General features: G+C 46.5%; 1 protein-coding gene across 1 annotated transcript in view; it reads left to right on the plus strand.

Moving 5' to 3' along the window:
• The first annotated feature begins 2,569 nt into the window (after window positions 1-2,569).
• Window positions 2,570-25,625, plus strand: part of ITPRID1 (ITPR interacting domain containing 1) — a 337,509-nt gene continuing 314,453 nt past the window's right edge. The window contains exon 1 of the mRNA XM_068236573.1: window positions 2,570-2,744. The gene's annotated coding sequence lies outside the window, so the exon portion shown is untranslated. The remainder of the gene's footprint in view (window positions 2,745-25,625) is intronic.

A 25,625-nucleotide genomic window follows, 5' to 3' on the forward strand; every position in this document is an offset into this window, starting at 1 on the left:
CCCATTTCCACACTGCGCCCTGCTGACAAGCCATACACATATGACGACCCGGTGGAAGGGGGGCCCCCGATGATGATTACACACACCCCATTGATGTAAGCAGCATTTGGAAGAAGCGCTACGGAGGTTCCTAGAGACATTGGTGAGATCAATCCATATTACATTATGCAGTGCATGCATCTCTGAGCATTTTTGAAGCTTGCTTATAGCTGCTATATATACATGGATTACAACTAACCACCTGTATGTTACTAACCTTGAAGAGATGTCAGAAGTCTGTTGGACTCTGTACCATGGTCCTCCTGTGATAATTATCTCAGCGCTGAGTTATATTAGGCTGCATGGGGGTTTGTATGTATGTATGTTGTGAGTGGTCTGTTGGACTGAATGGCCGGCCATATATATTGCATATGTTGACTCCGCAAAATCTCAGCGCTGAGTTATATTAGGCTGCATGGGGGTTTGTATGTATGTATGTTGTGAGTGGTCTGTTGGACTGAATGGCCGGCCATATATATTGCATATGTTGACTCCGCAAAATTTCCTTCTCTAGTTTTTAATTACCACACCCCCATTCCCATCTTTTTGATATTAATAAAGTATTTTAGCATTTGATTACACTGTATACCGAATCTTGTACTATTATTTGAGTTAATGTTAACTGGTTGTGTTCATAGCAGTTGTGATAGACTAACATTCTACCTATTCATTTGGAGGCAGTATTCTATATGCCCCACCTGGGTTTGTTTAATCTGCTCACTGCGATAGATCATTACAATTAATTACATACCACCACCACCACCACCACCACCACCACCACCACCACCACCACCACCACCACCACCACCACCACCACCACCACCACCACCACCACCACCACCACCACCACCACCACCACCACAGATCACATTTCTATGAAATCCTCAAAAGCAGCTGTCATTGGATAAGTTCTTTGTTACAGTCACATAAAAAAAGTTTGGGGTGAGCCAACAGATGGCAATGATTCTGTTATAATGAAAGTCTTGTTAACATCTTTATTTTATACTATTTTACTATAACTGTCTTTGGATTGTGGGACAAATGCACTGGGTTTCCATTAATCCTGGGGAAATTCGCTTTGATTTCAGTGCTTCTGATTACAAGCATGTTTCCGGGAACAAATTATGCTCGCAAACCAGGGTTCCACTGTACAGCTACAACCACTGCCGACTTTAGGGAATGATTAATTCTCTCTTATGCACATCATCACCTAACATTTCTATTTTTCTAAGTTTGTCAGTTTAGCATATACAGTAAATATTGCTATACTTTTGTAACAAAGTTTTGTGTGCCACTTATATACCATTAAGGTAAGCATCCAGTTTCCCCAGTTCAGAATCAGGAGATTACTAATCTCCTGCAGATTCATGGTTAAACCTATGTGTGCCTGATTCCCTGCACACCTGTTTTTCCCTTCCATATGACTGACCTGAGTCTTCTCAGTCAAAAGCTGTATAAAAGGGCAGGACACTGCATTGTGACACTTATGACTATTTAAACATGTTTTACCAAGATAAAAAGTAAAGCAATCAAGATATACCTAGATGAAAACAGGCAATAAAGAGGACCACCCCACCCCCCTTTTCTTAGAAATACTGGAAAGTTAGCTCTTGTTATTAGAGCATGTCATCAATCACACACGTTTGTATATGCTTAACATATGCCTGTTGCAAATTGACAAATATGGCAAGCCCCATATGACTCATATCTCTTGTTGTTGTAATTCCAGTTAACCAGACTCTTATCTGTCCTCTGAAAACATGGGAGCCTAATGCTGGGAATACACGATGCGTTTTTGCGTTCGTTTTTGCCGTCGTTTTCGCTTTCGTTCGATTCTACTCTCGATTCACTGCTCGATTCTCCTCTCGATTCCTTATCTTTTCTTATCAATTACATTCACTTGAATGAGGAGAATCGAAACGAAAGTAGAATCGACCAGATCCAACAGGTTGGAATTTATCTATCGAACCCATCTATCTAAAGTAAAAACTTAACGTGTATTCCCAGCATAAGTGTCTTTCCACAGGTGAAGTTTGGAAAGAATTTCTGAGAGGTTATTACTGGGCCTAACTTCCATCGTGTTGTCACAATACACAAGAACCATTCTGGGCAATGTCAATACTGATTTGTAATACTTATTGTGCATTAACATTTGAAATGGTAATATAACTGTACTGCTCTGAACATTAAGTAAAGCCTTTAGCAGCACTTAGATATTCACGGCTTCTGTTTTCCTTTCCCCACATGACATCTGGACACACTGGAACATCAGCAAAGATCACAGATGACAGCCTGCATTTTATGTCCCTATTCTGTTTCCAATCAGGTTGTCAGTCCTTTCTAAACTAATGCTGAACGAATTCCAGCTGGGAGCGGTACCCTGGTTCAGCTGCTGCTACTTTTGCTGTCGTCTACTTAGCCAGTGTAATACCTAATGTTTACCTAGAAAAACAGGTTTGTCTTTAGTCCAGTGGGCGGGAATATGAAAATACAGTCTAAGACTAAGCAAATGCAGTTTTCGTTTCCCTAATGCATGCAAGTCACTTCTCACTAACAGAACTTTATGGCCAGAATAGTCATGACAGAGCTACAGTAGCAGGCATGAAATGAATTTTATCCAATGGCTTACTTTAATATTGCTCAGAGTTTCACAAAGTGTCATCTATCAGGATTTCCAGGCAGCAGCACTTCTCATGATCCTTAAGGTAGGTTTTGTTCATTTATTACATGTTAGAGTTAAAGGAAACATTGGAAGGATGATTTGACAAGGAGCCAGCATGGTGCACTGCACAATCAGTCAGACCTTATTGCAGTGTGGAGCAGTCCTGAAAATGCATAGTCATTGTTGACTGGTTAATGTGATCCACAACACTTCACACTCTATTTTAAAGCAGCATGGCAATCACCCAATCATGGCTGTCTGCAGTGGGGAATATGTAGTTTACCAGTGTGAATGATAGCATGTCACCCAAGTGTTTATTAAAATGTATTCCCCCATAATGCACCATTCTCATGAAAGTCTAGTCTTCTCCTTCTTAGTATTGCTACTAACATATGGCATAGAGCATCACAGATACTGCAGCCAGAAGCCCTTATGCCTGGAGGGGATAAGGGTTGTAGTTAGTGTACTCTTTACTTCCTTATTTAGTTAGTAGAATATATGATCTAAATCATTGTGAAATGCAATTTTTATTTAAGAGGGGCATGTTGTAAACAGAATGTAGAACTATTTATTTTTTGCTGACATTCTGTGCAGTGACAGTCGTGGTACAAAAGTAAAATCCTCCTCCTCTTTTTTTAAAAAAAATCTAGCACATGCAGCTGACTGTCAAAGTGAGATCTTATGGTACTGAGCAATAACCAGGCGTGCTCTTGCATCATTCTTGTTTTTTTTTTCTTTTTCTGAAGCCTATGACTATCTTAGGCCAAGTAACTAGCATCTGTAAGCTGAAAATTATGTGTGCTTGCAACATCCACATGGCATTGGTGGGGTTAAATGTAACCTTGAAATAAAGGGAAAGTGTGATTTGAGTAAAATGAAGCAGTTGCTTTTGTAGGTTTGTTAGTGAACTTGTAGTATGAAAATTATTGAATTTTGTGAGTGATTTTTTTTTTATTAGCACCAAATTATTTTTGCAAGATTTGCTTTCATTGGGATGTACCCACTAAGGCCTCTTTCCACAAACTGTTGAACTGTGTGCTCAGCAAGCAGTTACCAGGCAGCAGTGAGCAGTTACCAGGCAGCAGTGAGCAGTTATCAGGCAACAGCAAGCAGTTGTGAGAGTTTGAGAGGCATTTCACTGCCTATCAACAGTCCGTGGAAAAGAGGTCTAAGTGTATACTACTAAGGCCTTTTTTTCCACGAACAGTTGATCTGTGTGCTCAGTAAGCAGTTGCCAGGCAGCAGTGAGCAGTTACCAGGCAACAGTGAGCAGTTACCTAGCAGCAGCAAGCAGTTGTGAGAGTTTGTGAAGCATTTCACTGCCTATCAACTGTCCATGGAAAAGAGGCCTAAAATTGATAATTCAGTTAAATAGATCAACACTTATAATACTCACCCTTTATTGATGATGCTTAGTTTTATTTTATGCAAGCTGATGTCTTATTACTTTCATCTCTATAGTAGAGTTACAGATTACCCAACAAGCTTATGGTGAACCAGAACTCCTAAGGCCCGGTTCACATTAGCGGTTGCTATCCGGAATCGCCGTGCCGGAGCCGTGCCGGAGCCGGACCGCATGCGGACCGGACGAAACGGACGCACGGCATAGCAATGAAAGTCTATGCGACTGTTCACATGCGTCCGTTTCGTCCGGACCGGAGCCGGACCGGATCCGGACTCCGGCGTCCGTTCCAACATGCGCTATTTTTTGGTCCGGCTGGTCCGGCTGACGTATCCGGACCGGAGCCGGAATGTTGCATCCGGCCAATGGAAACCAATGAGAACCGGAGAGCGCACAACACACTGGCTATAAAAACCGGATGTTATACCACACTTCCTATGCTGACTCTATGGTATGGTGGCCATTTTGGATGGGGACCACATGGCACCAGCGTTCACAGAGTGGAGCAGCAGTGACTTCATGCTGGAGCTGTTTGGCAGCAACATGTCTGACGATATGTCTGATAACGAGGGGGTGAGGCCCTACACATCAGAAGACCTCATCCTACAGGTGCAGCAGGTACCAGCCCTGTGGGACAAGGGGGATGCGGACCACAGCAACATCAAAAAATGCAGAGGCCTGTGGAAAAAAATTGCCAAGCTGTATGTGGAGGACTTTGAGCACTTGAGCAAGAGACAGCAAGGCACAGAGGGTATGTTGACTAGAAGTTTTTGGGGGGGCTTGTGGTTAGCTTGTGATGTATTCCACTTTTGCTATGGATTTGTGTCACCCACGTGTTGCCCACCCACCCGTGGCCCACCCACCTGTTCCCCACCCACCTGTACCCCACCTGTGATGTATCCCACCCACCTGTGATGTATCCCACCCACCTGTACCCCACCTGTGATGTATCCCACCCACCTGTGATGTATCCCACCCACCTGTACCCCACCTGTGATGTATCCCACCCACCTGTGATGTATCCCACCCACCTGTGATGTATCCCACCCACCTGTACCCCACCTGTGATGTATCCCACCCACCTGTGAGGTATCCCACCCACCTGTACCCCACCTGTGATGTATCCCACCCACCTGTGATGTATCCCACCCACCTGTACCCCACCTGTGATGTATCCCACCCACCTGTACCCCACCTGTGATGTATCCCACCCACCTGTGATGTATCCCACCCACCTGTACCCCACCTGTGATGTATCCCACCCACCTGTGATGTATCCCACCCACCTGTGATGTATCCCACCCACCTGTACCCCACCTGTGATGTATCCCACCCACCTGTGATGTATCCCACCCACCTGTACCCCACCTGTGATGTATCCCACCCACCTGTGATGTATCCCACCCACCTGTACCCCACCTGTGATGTATCCCACCCACCTGTGATGTATCCCACCCACCTGTACCCCACCTGTGATGTATCCCACCCACCTGTGATGTATCCCACCCACCTGTACCCCACCTGTGATGTATCCCACCCACCTGTGATGTATCCCACCCACCTGTGGTGTATCCCACCCACCTGTACCCCACCTGTGATGTATCCCACCGACCTGTGATGTATCCCACCCACCTGTACCCCACCTGTGATGTATCCCACCCACCTGTGATGTATCCCACCCACCTGTACCCCACCTGTGATGTATCCCACCCACCTGTGATGTATCCCACCCACCTGTACCCCACCTGTGATGTATCCCACCCACCTGTGATGTATCCCACCCACCTGTACCCCACCTGTGATGTATCCCACCCACCTGTACCTAACCTGTGATGTATCCCACCCACCTGTACCCCACCTGTGATGTCTCCCACCCACCTGTGATGTCTCCCACCCACCTGTGATGTCTCCCACCCACCTGCGATGTACCCCACCTGTGCACATAAAACATACACAATGACCAATTATTAAACATCAATTTATTGTAAAAAATTAAGACATTTAAAATCACTTAAAAACTTGAAACTCCAAAATAAACACATTTCAACAAAACATATTAAAAACCAAACATTCACCCTCGTCCTGGTGGTGTGGTAAAATAAAGTCTCAGTTGGTCCCTGTTCCGCAGTGACACTACCCTTGGCCTGGTTGCATACCTCCGCAGGGGCATTAGTGGAAGCACATTCGGGGGTTCCGGAGTCTCTCTTTCCTCCTGCCGCACAAAGTTGTGGAGGATGCATGCTGCCTTCACCACGACAACTGCGTTGCCCGGTTTCAGCAGCATGGGCGTGTGGAACACCCTCCACTTTGACACCAGGATCCCAAATGTGCACTCCACCATTCTCCTTGCACGGCTCAACCGAGCATTGAAGTGTAGCTGGCTGGCATCAAGTCCCCTGTCTGGGTACGGACGCATTACATGGTCGGACAGGGCGAATGCCTCGTCCCCCACAAACACATAGGGGTAGGCCGGTGCCCTTGTCCCAGGCCAGGGTCTGTCACGGGGGAGACGCAGTCTGCCTTCCTCCATCAGCCGGCAAAGGGTCGTACGCTGGAAAATTCCAGAGTCATTGGAACTACCGTACGACCCCACGTCCACTTACACAAACTTGTAGTCCGCATCTGCCACTGCCATTAGAACAATGCTAAAGTATTTTTTATAGTTGAAATAATGGCTGCCACTCCCCACGGGTTTCTGAAGCCGGATGTGTTTCGCATCCAGTGCGCCAACACAATTAGGAAACTTCCACTCGGTCCAGAAGCCCTGGGCGATCTCCTCCCATTTCGTGGTGTCTGGCACAGGCATGTATCTGGCCCTCAGTCGCGTCCAAAGGATCCTCGAAGTCCTCACGACGATGCCTGCCACCGTGCTCTTCCCAATACGAAATGTGACATGTAGCGATGTATATGTTTGTCCAGTTGCGATGTACCTACAAGAGAAATAATCAAAATCAATTTTTCATGTCGTTACAGGAGAAAGGTTCAAGACAAGGTGGCGCAATATACGTGATGCATACGTGAAATGGCTACGGAAGAAAAAACTTGCCGAACGAAGTGGCAGTGGCGGGGGAAAGCGACAAAAAGACTACCAATTTGCCAAGCAATTGTCTTTCATCAATGCAAGCCTGGAACCTAGACTGTAAGTACCACTACTGTGGGCAGGAACTGAGAGCTCATTTTAGCAGACAACTACCATGACTTCGGCCATGTATTGCTATAAACTGGCCTCAATTCCCATGGCTAGCGAACTTTTCTCACAAGCTTTATCAAATGTTTGGTAGAAACGGTTGATAAAGTGTTTGCTAGTGTTTGCTAGCTCTGTGAATTGACGCCACATGCTGTTTGGCACACCAATAAATATTGTTTTTATCTACAGGACTGAAGACAATTTGGAGCAAGAGGAACCGACCCAGGAGGCACGGTTCAGCAGTGAGGAGAGCTTGGTGGATGATGACGTCGCCGATGTAACCTATTGCCCCGAGGAGAGGAGTAGGAGATGGGAGTCCTTAGCTATCCCAGCTCTCTCCTTTGATGATGACTTGGTAGAAGAGAGCTTGGATGTTGAGGTTGCAGGACCGAGTGTGGAAGAAGCTGCACCTCCACAATCGACCGCTATGGAAGCTCCAGGGGAACAAGAACAAAGTGAGGAGCACCGAGAGACTGCAGCACAACCAGCGCGCAGGGCAACTGCGACATAGGCCAGAGGACGGGAAGATGCTGCCACACCACCAGTGAGGACCACCCCACCAGTGAGGCGTCGAGGTACCCTCCCCCCAACAAGGAGAGAGACAGAGTCCGAGATGTCCGGGGCTGTCTCCGGACTTCTCGGGATTCTTCAGAGCCACCAAACTCTCATAACCCGGCAGTTGCAAGATGAGGACAGGGGCCATATCATGGAGCAGTACAAGTCCCACATCACTTCACTGCAATGTGAGCTCGACGCTGTACATGGGCACTACAGGGACGAGCTTAAAATGATGCATGAGATGCACAGAGGAGAAATCGACCAACTGCGTGCGCAGCATCATCAGTCGGTGGGCCAGCTGCAGAACATGATGCAGCAAATGCATCAACAAAGCAAGGAACTACTGAAATTGCAGGCACACCCGTGTTTTCACACTGTGATGTCTCTAATACCATATTTGGAAAAGGTGCCTTCCCAAAACATGATGGCGTGCCATTCCACTTTGCTGGAGGTGATCAAACAACACATGGACACGCCATTATTGCAACCACCAATTTTTAGACCCCCACAACCAACAGCGGTGCCCACCTGGCAATCATCACAGATGTACACCGGCTACAGAGGCAGTCAATATGGGCCACCGCTGTCAGGGTCCAGCTCATCCACGACCAGCACCCAAGAGAGTCCAGATTTCCAGGCAGCAACTCCCACCTTTTCTAGTAGTGGTGCCGATCCAATTTGAAAAAAAAAGTCAAATTGTTCCTGGACATGCTCCTCTGAATACCTCCGATCCTCGGAGGAAGGATACCATCCCAGGGCTTTTTAGCCCAACCTTTTCCCTGCCCCATCTCCTTCAACCAAGGTTCAGAGGTGTTCAGATGACCATGTCAGGGAATTTTTGTTTTTGCTGGACTTGAACTTTAGGGCCTGGTGTCCCCGAAAGACACTACCTGGGTCACAACCTTGTGCCTGTTGCACTGCACCTGTAGTCCTGCACCTGTGCCTTTGATTCCTCTTGTTCCTTACTTTGTTGTTCCTAATCACTTGCACAAGACCCTTGGAGCCATGGATGAAGGACACCTTCACTGGTCGGTGAGAGGCCTAGCCTTTTCACTGACCTGTGTCCTTCATCCATGGCTCAGAGGGTCATGTGCCAGTGGTTAGGTTTTTAAAGCACTTCAATTTTAGGGCCTGGTGTCCCCGAAAGACACTACCTGGGTCACAACCTTGTGCCTGTTGCACTGCACCTGTAGTCCTGCACCTGTGCCTTTGATTCCTCTTGTTCCTTACTTTGTTGTTCCTAATCACTTGCACAAGACCCTTGGAGCCATGGGTGAAGGACACCTTCACTGGTCGGTGAGAGGCCTAGCCTTTTCACTGACCTGTGTCCTTCATCCATGGCTCAGAGGGTCATGTGCCAGTGGTTAGGTTTTAGAAGCACTAAAAATTTAGGGCCTGGTGTCCCCGAAAGACACTACCTGTAGTCCTGCTCCTCTGCCATCGGTTCCTCTTGCTCCTCACTTTGTTCTTGTTCCTAATCACTTGCACAAGACCCTTGAAACCATGGATGAAGGACACCTACACTGGTCGGTGAGAGGCCTAGCCTTTTCACTGACCTGTGTCCTTCATCCATGGCTCAGAGGGTCATGTGCCAGTGGTTAGGTTTTTAAAGCACTTCAATTTTAGGGCCTGGTGTCCCCGAAAGACACTACCTGGGTCACAACCTTGTGCCTGTTGCACTGCACCTGTAGTCCTGCACCTGTGCCTTTGATTCCTCTTGTTCCTTACTTTGTTGTTCCTAATCACTTGCACAAGACCCTTGGAGCCATGGGTGAAGGACACCTTCACTGGTCGGTGAGAGGCCTAGCCTTTTCACTGACCTGTGTCCTTCATCCATGGCTCAGAGGGTCATGTGCCAGTGGTTAGGTTTTAGAAGCACTAAAAATTTAGGGCCTGGTGTCCCCGAAAGACGCTACCTGTAGTCCTGCTCCTCTGCCATCGGTTCCTCTTGCTCCTCACTTTGTTCTTGTTCCTAATCACTTGCACAAGACCCTTGAAACCATGGATGAAGGACACCTACACTGGTCGGTGAGAGGCCTAGCCTTTTCACTGACCTGTGTCCTTCATCCATGGCTCAGAGGGTCATGTGTCAGTGGTTAGGTTTTTAAAGCACTTCAATTTTAGGGCCTGGTGTCCCCGAAAGACACTACCTGGGTCACAACCTTGTGCCTGTTGCACTGCACCTGTAGTCCTGCACCTGTGCCTTTGATTCCTCTTGTTCCTTACTTTGTTGTTCCTAATCACTTGCACAAGACCCTTGGAGCCATGGGTGAAGGACACCTTCACTGGTCGGTGAGAGGCCTAGCCTTTTCACTGACCTGTGTCCTTCATCCATGGCTCAGAGGGTCATGTGCCAGTGGTTAGGTTTTAGAAGCACTAAAAATTTAGGGCCTGGTGTCCCCGAAAGACACTACCTGTAGTCCTGCTCCTCTGCCATCGGTTCCTCTTGCTCCTCACTTTGTTCTTGTTCCTAATCACTTGCACAAGACCCTTGAAACCATGGATGAAGGACACCTACACTGGTCGGTGAGAGGCCTAGCCTTTTCACTGACCTGTGTCCTTCATCCATGGCTCAGAGGGTCATGTGCCAGTGGTTAGGTTTTTAAAGCACTTCAATTTTAGGGCCTGGTGTCCCCGAAAGACACTACCTGGGTCACAACCTTGTGCCTGTTGCACTGCACCTGTAGTCATGCACCTCTGCCATCGGTTCCTCTTGCTCCTCACTTTGTTCTTGTTCCTAATCACTTGCACAAGACCCTTGAAACCATGGATGAAGGACACCTACACTGGTCGGTGAGAGGCCTAGCCTTTTCACTGACCTGTGTCCTTCATCCATGGCTCAGAGGGTCCTGTGCCAGTGGTTAGGTTTTAGAAGCACTAAAAATTTAGGGCCTGGTGTCCCCAAAAGACACTACCTGTAGTCCTGCTCCTCTGCCATCGGTTCCTCTTGCTCCTCACTTTGTTCTTGTTCCTAATCACTTGCACAAGACCCTTGGAGCCATGGATGAAGGACACCTACACTGGTCGGTGAGAGGCCTAGCCTTTTCACTGACCTGTGTCCTTCATCCATGGCTCAGAGGGTCCTGTGCCAGTGGTTAGGTTTTAGAAGCACTAAAAATGTAGGGCCTGGTGTCCCCGAAAGACACTACCTGTAGTCCTGCTCCTCTGCCATCGGTTCCTCTTGCTCCTCACTTTGTTCTTGTTCCTAATCACTTGCACAAGACCCTTGGAGCCATGGATGAAGGACACCTACACTGGTCGGTGAGAGGCCTAGCCTTTTCACTGACCTGTGTCCTTCATCCATGGCTCAGAGGGTCCTGTGCCAGTGGTTAGGTTTTTGAAGCACTTTAATATTAGGGACTGGTGTCCCCGAAAGACACTTGGGCAGCTATGCCCTGCAACTCTTCCAGCACAAAGTTGGTGGTTGGTGTTCCTTAAAACTGACCGGGCTATACCATAGATATGTTATTTTTTGTCTTCCATGTTGGAAGAATGTTTCCATGTTGGAAAGTGGTTGTTTTTGCAATAAAAAAATTTGTTTTTACATACCTCAGTGTGATGAGTAGTTGTTCTTGTGGTGTGACTGCTCTCCTGAACGTGGTATCCTTCTTCCTAAGGTCATCCTTCACCATCTCCAAAAGGGTATCAAACCTGTCAGGAGATGGAAAGGAAGACGCTGTAAAGTATGTTGTGGGACAAGGTGTTGGGTGGAGGATGGGGGAGGTGTGTTTACAGAGGTTTGGGAGTGTTGTGGAGGGTGGGGGTGTAGTGTATAGCTAGGTATACAGGGGTGTGGGGGTCAGGGTGGTGTGTTTAGCTAGGTATACAGGGATGAGGTGTTGTGGGGGTGAGGGTGGGGTGTTTAGGGATGGTGGGGGTTGGTGTATTTAGGCCTAGATACTTACAGGGGAATAGACATCCGAGTGTAGCTGTAGAACTTCTGTGGGTGTCGTCTGAGGTCCCGGTAGAGGGCCTGGAACTCTCCCTTCCTCTGCCTCCTGGCTAGTAGAGGGTGCACCCACCATCTCCTGCGAGGAGCACGCCTTCTCCCCACATAGTAGTAGGTAAACAACAGGAAGGAGAGAATTCCCAGGTAATAAGCGTAAAAAATGACTGGATCCATGGTCCCAACTGCTGTCTCTGTATCCAAGGATGGTCTCCACACGTCCAGCTGTCTCCAACAATGACCCCAGAGCTTCTGCTGACCTCCCAGAACCCCAGGTATTTATACAGGTTGTTATCTCTTTAAGAATCCGGATCCGGACCGCAACCGTGTTCATACCGCACGGAAACCGTATGCAACCGGACCGGATCCGGACCGGATCCGGACTGGAACCGTACGGGTCAGGTCCGATCCGGCTCCGGTGCGGTCCGGACATCCGGTGCGGTTTTTGCAAAACCGCAAGTGTGAACGGGGCCTAAGAGGTCTATAGTAAAAACTGAACTAGAGTTCCTTTTGAAAATGGGCCTCTATGGGGACAAACAGGAAGTTACTAATTTTACATTGCTAAATTTGTTTTTTAGACACAGAACATTTATATTGCACTTTTCTCCTGGTGGACTCAAAGCACCAGAGCTGCAGCCACTGGGATGCGCTCTAGCAGTGTTAGGAAGTCTTGCCCAAGGTCTCCTACTGAATAGGCACTGGCTTACTAAACAGGCAGAGCTGAGATTTGAACCCAGGTCTCCTGTGTCAGAGGCTTAACCAGTACACTAACCAGCACTATTTTGGAAAATTGTAAAAAAAAAAAAAAAAAATGATAATAAAAAAATTAATAATAATAAAACCATGTACATTTAATTAAAGAAGTGCATCTCTCCCAAAGTAAAATGTATTATTAATACAATTACTGTTTACTTAATATTATTTACTTTTTTCTCATGTTGCTGTCACTTCAATAGGCAGTAAAAATATGACAGATCTGACAGGTTTAGTCCATCTCCTTAGGCCGTATCCACACTATAATCACTTTTCTGATTTGTGATTGATTAGAGCTTTCTGAACACTTTTTAAAAATTTCTCCCATTCACATTTCACGCGAACGTTAAAAAGTGCGACAATTTTTCAGCGATTTTAATGAAAGTGAAATTTTTAAAAAGCGCTCAGAAAGCGCTAATCAATCACAAAGTGTTCAAAAAAGTGCTTATAGTGTGGATCCGGCCTTATTCAGGGTTCTCAGTCTTTTCTTTATTCTTTACAAAAGCACTCCCTTGAAATGTCCTATACAAAGATGTCAGCCAGCCTCCCTACTCATTTGCTCACTTGTTTGACAGTTGGTCTGAGCAACCGCTGTTCAGTGAGTGCTTGTTAAAGAGAACCTGTAAAAATATTTAAAATAAACACATGAGGTAACTTCAAATGAACATTATATAGTTACCTTGCCAGTTGCCATCAGTTCCTCTCAGAAGCTCACCATTTTCTTCTGACAATTATCGCTTCCAGTTCTGACAATATTTTGTCAGATCTGAAATATATCAGTTGCTGTCAGTTATAGCTGAGAGGAAAACTGATGTACAGTTTAACTGTGTGCTGACCAGAAAGCTGTTATGGGTAATGGCCATTTTCAAAATGGAGGACGGAAAATTCCCTTGATCACAGTGAACAAACAGGACGCGGGACAGGAGAAAGACACTGAGGAGTAGACTACATGGAAGGTAAGTATGACTTGTGGATGCTTATTTTGACTTTTAATTTTCAGTTCAGGTTTTCTTTAACCACTTCCCGACCGCCTAACGCACAGAGGCGGCCGGGAAGTGGAGCCCTTAAGGACCGGCTCACCCACAGAGGCGGCGGTCCATTTAAGGGCATGGGCGGAGCGATCGCGTCACGCGATCCTCCGCCGGCGCCTGTCACCGCTCGCTCGCCGCAACATCCCGCCGGCTATACGGAAGTGCCGGCGGGATGTTAACCCCGCGATCGCCGCATACAAAGTGTATAATACACTTTGCAATGTTTACAAAGTGTATTATACAGGCTGCCTCCTGCCCTGGTGATCCCAGTGTCCGAGGGACCACCAGGGCAGGCTGCTGCCACCCTAGTCTGCACCCAAGCACACTGATTTCTCCCCCCCCTGCCCCAGATCGCCCACAGCACCCATCAGACCCCCCCCCCCTGCCCACCCCCCAGACCCCTGTTTGCACCCAATCACCCCCCTAATCACCCATCAATCACTCCCTGTCACTATCTGTCAACGCTATTTTTTTTTTATCCCCCCCCCTGCTCCCTGCCCCCTCCTGATCACCCCCCACCCCTCAGATTCTCCCCAGACCCCCCCCCAGACCCCCCCCCCCCCTGTTTACTGTATGCATCTATCCCCCTGATCACCTGTCAATCACCTGTCAATCACCTGTCAATCACCCGTCAATCACCCGTCAATCACCCCCTGTCACTGCCACCCATCAATCAGCCCCTAACCTGCCCCTTGCGGGCAATCTGATCACCCCCCCACACCAATAGATCGCCCACAGATCCGACATCAGATCACCTCCCAAATCCATTGTTTACATCTATTCTCTCCTCTAAACACCCACTAATTACCCATCAATCACCCATCAATCACCCCCTATCACCACCTGTCACTGTTACCTATCAGATCAGACCCTAATCTGCCCCTTGCGGGCACCCAATCACCCGCCTACACGCTCAGATTGCCCTCAGACCCCCCCTTATCAATTCGCCAGTGCATTAATTACATCTGTTCTTCCCTGTAATAACCCACTGATCACCTGTCAATCACCTGCCAATCACCTATCACCCATCAATCACCCCCTGTCACCCCCTGTCACTGCCACCCATCAATCAGCCCCTAACCTGCCCCTTGCGGGCAATCTGATCACCCACCCACACCATTAGATCGCCCGCAAACCCGCCGTCAGATTACCTCCCAAATGTATCGTTTACATCTGTTATCTTCTCTAAACACCCACTAATTACCCATCAATCACCCATCAATCACCCCCTATCACCACCTGTCACTTTTACCTATCAGATCAGACCCTAATCTGCCCCTTGCGGGCACCCAATCACCAGCCCACACGCTCAGATTGCCCTCTGACCCCCCCCCCCCCCTTATCAATTCGCCAGTGCATTAATTACATCTGTCCTTCCCTGTAATAACCCACTGATCACCTGTCAATCACCTGCCAATCACCTATCACCCATCAATCACCCCCTGTCACTGCCACCCATCAATCACCCCCTGTCACTGCCACCCATCAATCACCCGCTGTCACTGCCACCCATCAATCAGCCCCTAACCTGCCCCTTGCGGGCAAACTGATCACCCACCCACACCAATAGATCGCCCGCAGATCCGACATCAGATCACCACCCAAGCGCAGTGTTTCCATCTATTCTCTACCCTAAACACCCACTAATTACCCATCAATCACCCCCTGTCACTGCTACCTATCAGATTAGACCCCTATCTGCCCCTAGGGCACTCAATCACCCGCCCACACCCTCAGAATGCCCTCAGACCCCAGCCCTGATCACCTCGCCAGTGCATTGCTTGCATCTATTCCCCCCTCTAATCACACCTTGAGACACCCATCAATCACCTCCTGTCACCCCCTAGCACACCTACCCATCAGATCAGGCCCCAATTTGCCCCGTGTGGGCTCCTGATCACTCGGCCAAACCCTCAGACCCCCTTCCGATCACCTCCCCAGTGCATTGATTGCATCTATTTTCCCCTCTAACCACCCCCTGAGACACCCATCAATCACCTCCTGTCACCCCCCTAGCACTCCTATCCATCAGATCAGGCCCAATACAACCTGTCATCTAAAAGGCCACCCTGCTTATGACCGGTTCCACAAAATTCGCCCCCTCATAGACCACCTGTCATCAAAATTTGCAGATGCTTATACCCCTGAACAGTCATTTTGAGACATTTGGTTTCCAGACTACTCACGGTTTTGGGCCTGTAAAATGCCAGGGCGGTATAGGAACCCCACAAGTGACCCCATTTTAGAAAAAAAAGACACCCCAAGGTATTCTGTTAGGTGTATGACGAGTTCATAGAAGATTTTATTTTTTGTCAAAAGTTAGCGGAAATTAATTTTTATTGGTTTTTTTTCACAAAGTGTCATTTTTCACTAACTTGTGACAAAAAATAAAATCTTCTATGAACTCGCCATACACCTAACGGAATACCTTGGGGTGTCTTCTTTCTAAAATGGGGTCACTTGTGGGGTTCCTATACTGCCCTGGCATTTTAGGGCCCTAAACCGCGAGGAGTAGTCTAGAAAACAAATGCTTCAAAATGACCTGTGAATAGGACGTTGGGCCCCTTAGCGCACCTAGGCTGCAAAAAAGTGTCACACATGTGGTACCGCCGTACTCAGGAAAAGTAGTATAATGTGTTTTGGGGTGTATTTTTACACATACCCATGCTGGGTGGGAGAAATTTCTATGTAAATGGACAATTGTGTGTAAAAAAATCAAACAATTGTCATTTACAGAGATATTTCTCCCACTTAGCATGGGTATGTGTAAAAATACACCCCAAAACGCATTATACTACTTCTCCTGAGTACAGCGGTACCACATGTGTGGCACTTTTTTACACCCTAAGTACGCTAAGGGGCCCAAAGTCCAATGAGTACCTTTAGGATTTCACAGGTCATTTTGCGACATTTGGTTTCAAGACTACTCCTCACGGTTTAGGGCCCCTAAAATGCCAGGGCAGTATAGGAACCCCACAAATGACCCCATTCTAGAAAGAAGACACCCAAAGGTATTCCGTACGGAGTATGGTGAGTTCATAGAAGATTTTATTTTTTGTCACAAGTTAGCGGAAAATGACACTTTGTGAAAAAAAACTATTAAAATCAATTTCCGCTAACTTGTGACAAAAAAATAAAAACTTCTATGAACTCACCATACTCCTAACGGAATACCTTGGGGTGTCTTCTTTCTAAAATGGGGTCATTAGTGGGGTTCCTATACTGCCCTGGCATTTTAGGGGCCCTAAACCGTGAGGAGTAGTCTTGAAACAAAAATGACCTGTGAAATCCTAAAGGTACTCATTGGACTTTATGCCCCTTAGTGCAGTTAGGGTGCAAAAAAGTGCCACACATGTGGTATCGCCGTACTCGGGAGAAGTAGTACAATGTGTTTTGGGGTGTATTTTTACACATACCCATGCTGGGTGGGAGAAATACCTCTGTAAATGACAATCTTTTGATTTTTTTACACACAATTGTCCATTTACAGAGGTATTTCTCCCACCCAGCATGGGTATGTGTAAAAATACACCTCAAAACACATTGTACTACTTCTCCCGAGTATGGCGATACCACATGTGTGGCACTTTTTTGCACCCTAACTGCGCTAAAGGGCCCAAAGTCCAATGAGTACCTTTAGGATTTCACAGGTCATTTTGAGAAATTTCGTTTCAAGACTACTCCTCACGGTTTAGGGCCCCTAAAATGCCAGGGCAGTATAGGAACCCCACAAATGACCCCATTTTAGAAAGAAGACACCCCAAGGTATTCCGTTAGGAGTATGGTGAGTTCATAGAAGATTTTATTTTTTGTCAAAAGTTAGCGGAAATTGATTTTAATTGTGTTTTTTCACAAAGTGTCATTTTCCGCTAACTTGTGACAAAAAATAAAATCTTCTATGAACTCGCCATACTACTAACGGAATACCTTGGGGTGTCTTCTTTCTAAAATGGGGTCATTTGTGGGGTTCCTATACTGCCCTGGCATTTTAGGGGCCCTAAACCGTGAGGAGTAGTCTTGAAACGAAATTTCTCAAAATGACCTGTGAAATCTTAAAGGTACTCATTGGACTTTGGGCCCTTTAGCGCAGTTAGGGTGCAAAAAAGTGCCACACATGTGGTATCGCCGTACTCAGGAGAAGTAGTATAATGTGTTTTGTGGTGTATTTTTACACATACCCATGCTGAGTGGGAGAAATATCTCTGTAAATGGACAATTGTGTGTAAAAAAAATTAACAAATTGTCATTTACAGAGATATTTCTCCCACCCAGCATGGGTATGTGTAAAAATACACCCCAAAACACATTATACTACTTCTCCTGAGTACGGCAATACCACATGTGTGGCACTTTTTTGCAGCCTAACTGCGCTAAGGGGTCCAAAGTCCAATGAGCACCTTTAGGCTTTACAGGGGTGCTTACAATTTAGCACCCCCCAAAATGTCAGGACAGTAAACACACCCCACAAATGATCCCATTTTGGAAAGTAGACCCTTCAAGGTATTCAGAGAGGGGCATGGTGAGTCCGTGGCAGATTTCATTTTTTTTTTGTCGCAAGTTAGAAGAAATGGAAACTTTTTTTTTTTTTTTTCTCACAAAGTGTCATTTTCCGCTTACTTGTGACAAAAAATAATATCTTCTATGAACTCACTATGCCTCTCAGTGAATACTTTGGGATGTCTTCTTTCCAAAATGGGGTCATTTGGGGGGTATTTATACTATCCTGGAATTCTAGCCCCTCATGAAACATGACAGGGGGTCAGAAAAGTCAGAGATGCTTGAAAATGGGAAAATTCACTTTTTGCACCATAGTTTGTAAACGCTATAACTTTTACCCAAACCAATAAATATACACTGAATGGGTTTTTTTTATCAAAAACATGTTTGTCCACATTTTTCGCGCTGCATGTATACAGAAATTTTACTTTATTTGAAAAATGTCAGCACAGAAAGTTAAAAAAATCATTTTTTTGCCAAAATTCATGTCTTTTTTGATGAATATAATAAAAAGTAAAAATCGCAGGAGCAATCAAATAGCCCCAAAAGAAAGCTGTATTAGTGACAAGAAAAGGAGCCAAAATTCATTTAGGTGGTAGGTTGTATGAGCGAGCAATAAACCGTGAAAGCTGCAGTGGTCTGAATGGAAAAAAAGTGGCCGGTCCTTAAGGGGTAGAAAGCCCTAGGTCCTCAAGTGGTTAAAGGGACACTATAGCGAAAAATTTTAAAATTTAAAATACGGTATGCAAACATAAACAAATAAGAAGTACATTTTTTCCAGAGTAAAATGAGCCATAAATTACTTTTTTCCTATGTTGTTGTCACTTACAGTAGGTAGTAGAAATCTGACAGAAGCAACAGGTTTGGGACTAGTCCATCTCTTCATAGGGGATTCTCAGCAAGGCTTTTATTCTTTATAAAGATATTCCCTAAAAAGGATATAAACAATTATGCTGGCCAGCTTCCCTGCTTGCTACACAGTTTTTTGGCGTTGGACAGAGCAACTGCCATTCACTAAGTGCTTTTGAAAATAAATAAATCCCTGAGAATCCCCCATGACGAGATTGACTAGTCCAAAATCTGTCGCTTCTGTCAGATTTCTACTACCTATTGTAAGTGACAGCAACATAAGAGAAAAGTCATTTATGGCTCATTTTACTCTGGAAAAAAACGTACTTCTTATTTGTACATGTTTGCACATATTTTAAATTTTACAATTTTTCACCATAGTGGCCCTTTAAAATAAGGAAAAACCTGAGCATCAGCCATGAGGGGATGAACAAGTAAGATTTCTAAGATTTTTACAGCCTATTATTAGTGACAGTGGCATAGGAAAAAAATATAGTGCATTTTAATATGTACATTTTATACATATTTATACAATAATTTTACATTTTAAACCTTTTCACAATAGTAGTCCTTTAACCACTTCACAACCACAGGTATTTTCCCCTTAAAACCAGAGCAATTTTCACATCACGCTTCTTCCTTTCATTCGCCAGTAACATTATCATTACTTATTACATCAAAATGATCTATATATTGTTCTATTCATCACAAATTAGGCTTTCTTTTAGTGGTACTTTTTGCTAAGAATTGTTTTATTTTATATGCATTTTTAAAGGGAATAATAAGAAAAAAATATTTATTTTTCTATATAATAGTGTATGTGGGTGCATTTTTACTTTTTGGCCACAAGGTGGCGGTACATTTAATTGCTGAGTGCTGTAAACAGGGCACCGGAAGTATTAAATGTAACGGTTTTACTTTCACTCTGTTATTGAATATCGGTGTCTCGCTGATGCCAGCTTTCATTCATCAAAGGCACTGTGATCGGGTTTGGAAACAAGCTGTTTCCATTCACGGATCACGGAGCAGCAAAATGTGACAGTAACGAGCGTCAGCGGTGGGCTGATGAGGAATGGTGAGGTAAAAAAAAGAGTGCACATATCTACACCCCTGGTTTTTAAGTGAAGTTAAATATGCATAAATATGCGTACCAGCGGTCAAGAAGAGGTTAAGAATGTAAAAAGCTGGGATGTTATCCTGATCTTCACTTCTTTATCTAGTGGACTATTGATTGGGAAAAAAATCAAGCCTCTCTGAATAATCTGAGCCTCAATTTTAAAGGTCAGTTCAGGGGCGTAACTAGAAACCACTGGGCCCCCCTGCGAAATTTTGGATGGGGCCCCCCCTCCCCTCGTGTAAGAGTGTGTGAGCGTGTAAGAGAGTGCCTGAGCGTGTGAGAGAGTGCCTGAGCGTGTGAGAGAGTGCCTGAGCGTGTGAGAAAGTGCCTGAGCGTGTAAGAGAGTGCCTGAGCGTGTAAGAGAGTGCCTGAGCGTGTCAGAGAGTGCCTGAGCGTGTGAGAGAGTGACTGAGCGTGTAAGAGAGTGCCTGAGCGTGTAAGAGAGTGCCTGAGCGTGTGAGAGAGTGCCTGAGCGTGTGAGAGAGTGCCTGAGCGTGTAAGAGAGTGCTTGAGCGTGTGAGAGAGTGCCTGAGCTTGTGAGAGAGTGCCTGAGCGTGTAAGAGTGCCTGAGCGTGTGAGAGAGTGCCTGAGCGTGTAAGAGAGTGCCTGAGCGTGTAAGAGAGTGCCTGAGCGTGTGAGAGAGTGAGTGAGCGTGTGAGCATGTAAGAGAGTGCCTGAGCGTGTGAGAGAGTGCCTGAGCGTGTAAGAGAGTGCCTGAGCGTGTGAGAGAGTGCTTGAGCGTGTGAGAGAGTGCCTGAGCTTGTGAGAGAGTGCCTGAGCGTGTAAGAGTGCCTGAGCGTGTGAGAGAGTGCCTGAGCATGTGAGAGAGTGCCTGAGCGTGTGAGAGAGTGCCTGAGCGTGTAAGAGAGTGCCTGAGCGTGTAAGGGTGCCTGAGCGTGTGAGAGAGTGCCTGAGCGTGTGAGAGAGTGCTTGAGCATGAGAGAGAGTGCCTGAGCGTGTGAGAGTGCCTGAGCGTGTGAGAGTGCCTGAGCGTGTAAGAGTGCGCCTGAGCGTGTAAGAGTGCGCCTGAGCGTGTAAGAGAGTGCCTGAGCGTGTAAGAGAGTGCCTGAGCGTGTGAGAGAGTGCCTGAGTGTGTGAGAGAGTGCCTGAGCGTGTAAGAGAGTGCCTGAGCGTGTGAGAGAGTGCCTGAGCGTGTGAGAGAGTGCCTGAGCGTGTAAGAGAGTGCTTGAGCGTGTGAGAGAGTGCCTGAGCTTGTGAGAGAGTGCCTGAGCGTGTAAGAGTGCCTGAGCGTGTGAGAGAGTGCCTGAGCGTGTAAGAGAGTGCCTGAGCGTGTAAGAGAGTGCCTGAGCGTGTGAGAGAGTGACTGAGCGTGTGAGCATGTAAGAGAGTGCCTGAGCGTGTGAGAGAGTGCCTGAGCGTGTAAGAGAGTGCCTGAGCGTGTGAGAGAGTGCTTGAGCGTGTTCGAGAGTGCCTGAGCTTGTGAGAGAGTGCCTGAGCGTGTAAGAGTGCCTGAGCGTGTAAGAGTGCCTGAGCGTGTGAGAGAGTGCCTGAGCGTGTGAGAGAGTGCCTGAGCGTGTAAGAGAGTGCCTGAGCGTGTAAGAGAGTGCCTGAGCGTGTAAGGGTGCCTGAGCGTGTGAGAGAGTGCCTGAGCGTGTGAGAGAGTGCTTGAGCGTGAGAGAGAGTGCCTGAGCGTGTGAGAGTGCCTGAGCGTGTGATAGTGCCTGAGCGTGTGAGAGTGCCTGAGCGTGTAAGAGTGCGCCTGAGCGTGTAAGAGTGCGCCTGAGCGTGTAAGAGTGCGCCTGAGCGTGTGAGAGAGTGACTGAGCGTGTGAGCATGTAAGAGAGTGCCTGAGCATGTGAGAGAGTGCCTGAGTGTGTAAGAGAGTGCCTGAGCGTGTGAGAGAGTGCTTGAGCGTGTGAGAGAGTGCCTGAGCTTGTGAGAGAGTGCCTGAGCGTGTAAGAGTGCCTGAGCGTGTGAGAGAGTGCCTGAGCGTGTGAGAGAGTGCCTGAGCGTGTAAGAGAGTGCCTGAGCGTGTAAGAGAGTGCCTGAGCGTGTGAGAGAGTGCCTGAGCGTGTGAGAGAGTGCTTGAGCATGTGAGAGTGCCTGAGCGTGTGAGAGTGCCTGAGCGTGTGAGAGTGCCTGAGTGTGTGAGAGTGCCTGAGCGTGTAAGAGTGCGCCTGAGCGTGTAAGAGTGCGCCTGAGCGTGTAAGAGTGCGCCTGAGCGTGTAAGAGTGCGCCTGAGTGTGTAAGAGTGCGCCTGAGCGTGTAAGAGAGTGCCTGAACGTGTAAGAGAGTGCCTGAGCGTGTGAGAGTTTGTAAACACACAATATGAATATACAGTAGAATGCATACATAAAAAAAAATCCTGGCACCCCCCACAAACTAGAAATCTGACACAGGCACCCCTTCCCCCACCCTAGCCCCCCTAAGGGGTGCCTGTGTCAGATTTCTAGTTTGTGGGGGGTGCCAGGATTTTTTTTTATGTATGCATTCTACTGTATATTCATATTGTGTGTTTACAAACTCTCACATATTAGCACACATCCGCAAAAAAATTTGGAATTCGTAAACTCATCACTAAGTTCATACAATATTGTAAACTATAACAACAAAAATATTTAATAATAAAAACAATACATTATATTTTGTACATTGAACAAATTTGTTTGTATGTATGAGACATTTGTTACTCAAGTTGTTTGTAAGTATGGGGCTTTCTGTGTAAATTGGGTACTGGCTTGTTCTTTACAAGAAATGATTACACCACTAATGGTGTATGACGATGAACGGGCAAATTTGGGTGCGAGCAGCAAATGGCCAATTTGGGCGTGTCCATAAACTCTAATGTAAATTAGTAGCTACAAGGTGCAAACCCCTGACAAAGCTAATTACTAAACCAGAGTGGTGAGGAGACGCCACAACTGCCTGTTGCATTCATTACCCTGTTCTAACTTATGGTCCCTAATCTTAGATGTAAGTGACATTTGGTTTTATTGTTATTTTCAAAGCATTGGATATGCTGTATTGTGCATTAAGTTTATTAAAAGTTCAAAGGTATTGCACTTAGAATGTGTGCACTCCTTCTCTCACCCATTGCTTTTTCCATGTATCCTGGGACCACTACATTGGAGGAATAAGTAATAGATGGGGAGAATTGTGGATTGAACCATATGACCTTAAGGAATATTACACGTTTTTCTGATCTTATGATTTGGGTCACCATTTATGTGGTTACCGCATTTATATCACATTTGTAATACTAGTCACTGCATACCTGTTCACGGTACCTGTGTGTGTGACAGCTGCATATTTGTAATACTAGTCACTGCATACCTGTTCACAGTACCTGTGTGTGTGACAGCTGCACATTGTATTGATACCAGTCACTGCATACCTGTTCAGTGCAACTGCGTGACAGCACGCAGTGTTAGATTACATACCAGTCACTGCATACCTGTTCATGGTACCTGTGTGTGTGACAGCTGCACATTTATAATACCAGTCTCTGCATACCTGTTCACGGTACCTGTGTGTGTGACAGCTGCACATTTGTAATACCAGTCACTGCATACCCTGTTCACTGCACCTGTGTGACCGCACTCAGTGTTATATTCCAGTCACTGCATAACTGTTCACTGCACCTGTGTGTGACAGCTGCACATTGTATTGATACCAGTCACTGCATACCTGTTCACTGCACATGCGTGACAGCACGGTTTTATATAACAGTTACTGCATACCTGTTCACTGCACCTGTGTGACAGCTGCACAGTATGCAAGTATGCTTTACAGTGTGTTTAAGGGTGATGTCACAGCACAACAAAATAAAGGTACCACTGCCAGTAATCCTTCTCCCATGTCCACGCAGGCAAGGACAGGACACTCCAGCGATCTCATGGTGAGGTCGGACATGCGGACATTCTTTAGTCCAACGCCTCGCCTTAGTCCTTCCGGATCCACCCTCCACCAACGCCTCAACCGGCAGGTAGCCGACTACCTGGCTTTAACTGCGGATGTAAACACTATGAGCAGCGATGAACTCCTGGACTACTGGGTGCGCAGGCTTGACCTGTGGCCAGAGCTGTCACAATTTGCCATCCAACTTCTGTCTTGCCCTGCCTCAAGCATCCTGTCAGAAAGGACCTTCAGCACAGCTGAAGGCATTGTCACAGAAAAGAGAAGTCTCCTAGGTCAAAAAAGTGTTCAGTACCTCACCTTTATCAAAATGAATGAGGCATGGATCCCGGAGGGTTACTGCCCGCCCGAAGACTAAGTCAGTGCCCGCACACAGCATCTCTGCCTGCACACCGTGTGACTGCCTGCTCCAAGACTAAGTCGGTCCCCACACAGCATCTCTGCCTGCAGGCCGCTTGACTGCGTTCAGCAACATGGTCCAGAAAGAAGAAAGAGGAGAGCGCCGGCACTGCTGTCATACACTTTATTCCAAATTCATTAGGAGGATAAAAATACACATTGTCCATACAAAAGTTGAATAAGACACATACCGTTAGTGACAGTGAATGATGCGGTGGGTGCGGAGGGTGCAGAGCCTGACGGCCGTTTCGCACGTTTTGCGCTTCTACGGAGGCTGCAAGGGGGCACTGGCGCAACCAGGCTTATATATTATTGCTAAGTCTGCGTGCGGCGATTCGCCGCTACACGCGCCGCCCCCCTGGCCATCACAACAAGCCTCCCTATTGGCCGCTCACACGAGCGGGGACAGCTGGAGGCTGGTGACGTCAGTTACTTCCTGGCTACGGTGGCCTGCATGGGAGACACTCTATTAGGTCTCCCGGGCAACCAATGCGAAACCAGGCCAATTACGTAACCAGGAAAGTCTTACCGCCATCTTGTGGCGGAAATGAGTATTGCAGCTACGAGCTGCAAAGTGCATAATTGTGCAAGGTTTATTCCTATTAGGATTATGGAGGCATATTAAAATTTAAACACTAACTTGATTTAATTATTAAAGTGCAATCAGTGATGTCCCTTGACAAAAGTGAAAAGTGCACATGGAGTAAACAGGTTATGTTAAAATACAAGTGTAAAAAATGGGTGTAAAAAATCCAGTAATAAGCCCCAGAGGATAAACATGGGGAAATGGAGTGAACCGGCGAAAAAAAATAAATATTTGATAAAACAGTGAATAAAACCTATGGTGTATAGGCCAGGGACCCTAATTATAGTGCAGATATGCTCTATCTCATATGTACCGACTAAAAGTGATGGACAGAAATATTGGAAACTTTTTCTAAAAACAATAGGTCAAAGGGGAGCAAGTATAATGATGCTATACGCTCACCCTTACTGGAAAAGCAATAACGAGAAATGGGAGGTGAAGGACATCAGCACTAATATATTTTACATTACTGAAAAAAGATAGCAATTCGCAAAGCAGATAGGGCCAGGCGAAATAGAGCAAAACTATGAAGTTCTAAATTACCTAGGTGTCAGTGCTGCCAATGGCCTTTTAAAGGCAACACAAACGCATTAAGGGTTTTTAAATGGCATAAATAAGAGGCCATTAGTAAAACATGGGTTCATCCAGGAAGGATGGGGTATGGGAGAGGGGAGAACGGATGGAAAAGAGGGGGGAGGTAAAACCAAGGGGCAAAAGGGGGAC

Source organism: Hyperolius riggenbachi, chromosome 5 (assembly GCF_040937935.1).
Source record: "Hyperolius riggenbachi isolate aHypRig1 chromosome 5, aHypRig1.pri, whole genome shotgun sequence".
Taxonomy (NCBI): Eukaryota; Metazoa; Chordata; class Amphibia; order Anura; family Hyperoliidae; genus Hyperolius; species Hyperolius riggenbachi.